This window comes from Amphiprion ocellaris, chromosome 14 (genome assembly GCF_022539595.1).
Source record: "Amphiprion ocellaris isolate individual 3 ecotype Okinawa chromosome 14, ASM2253959v1, whole genome shotgun sequence".
Taxonomy (NCBI): Eukaryota; Metazoa; Chordata; class Actinopteri; family Pomacentridae; genus Amphiprion; species Amphiprion ocellaris.
In genome coordinates this window covers 2,677,659-2,678,864 of record NC_072779.1, presented here as the reverse complement: position 1 = coordinate 2,678,864, position 1,206 = coordinate 2,677,659, and positions in this window count along the sequence as shown.

Here is a 1,206-nt window from a genome sequence, read left to right as displayed (position 1 = left end):
TTGTCAAACTGCTCAGTGGCGCTTTACTGCCCCCACATGATCAGGAGGCCGCACTGTGTAACTACATCATATACAGGCAGGGGTGTCCAACATGCGGCCCGGGAGCCAAAAGCGGCCCTCCAGAGGGTCCAATCCGGCCATCAAAGTGTAAAAATTACACAGAAGACATTAACTGCAGATTGTAAATTAGTAAAACTATAAATTTAAAATAATTTCTAGACCATGACAAGTTGTTTTGATCACAAAGTAAATTACTAGATTGCTCATTGTTCTTTTGTCATTTGTGTCTCATTTTTGTAATATTTTGTCTTGTCGTTTTTTTGTCGTTTTTTTGTCTGACTTTGGTCTCGTTATTGGCGTTTTGTCTTTCCTTTTCGTCTCGCTTGTGGTTTTTGTCTTATTTCTGTCATTTTGTGTTTTGCTTTATTTGGTTGTTTTGCGTGCCATTTTTGTCGCTGTGTTTTTTTGTCTCGTTTTTGTCGTTTGTCAATTTTTTTGTCACTTTGTAACTTTTTTGTCAAATTTTTGGTTATTTTCTGTCTCATTTTTGTAATATTTTGTCTTGTTTTTGTCGTTTTTTGTCTTTTGTCTGAATTTTGTCTCGTCGTTTTCTCATTTTGTTTCCTTTTTGTCTCGCTTGTGTTGTCTTATTTTTGTCATTTTGTGTTTTGCTTTATTCATTGTTTTGTGTGCCATTTTGCCTTGTTTTGGTCTCATTTTTGTCGTTTATCCATTTTTTTGATTGCTTTGTAACATGTTTGTCTATTTGGGGTTTTTTTTGTTTTATTTCGTGTCGTTTGTCTCATTTTCGCAATATTTTGTCTTGTTTTTTTGTCTTTTTTTATCTGACTTTTGTCATTTATTTTGATCATATAGTAAAAACTGGTCCGGCCCACTTGAGATCAAACTGGGCTGAATGTGGAACCTGAACTAAAACGAGTTCGACATCCCTGATATACAGTATATCAGCCGGTCCCTCCATCCATTAATAAGAATAAAATCATGCTCTACATTATTCATCATGGTTAAATATATATATATATATATATATATATATAATACATTTCAAGAATCTATAAATATATAATAAAAACATTAATACATGTATAAAGCTCACAGCAGCAGGTGTGTCATGCTTCAATGATCCCAGTGACACAGTTTAATAGCATTGCTGTTCTTGGCAGCCTTTGTTGTGTCTAAGTTTTT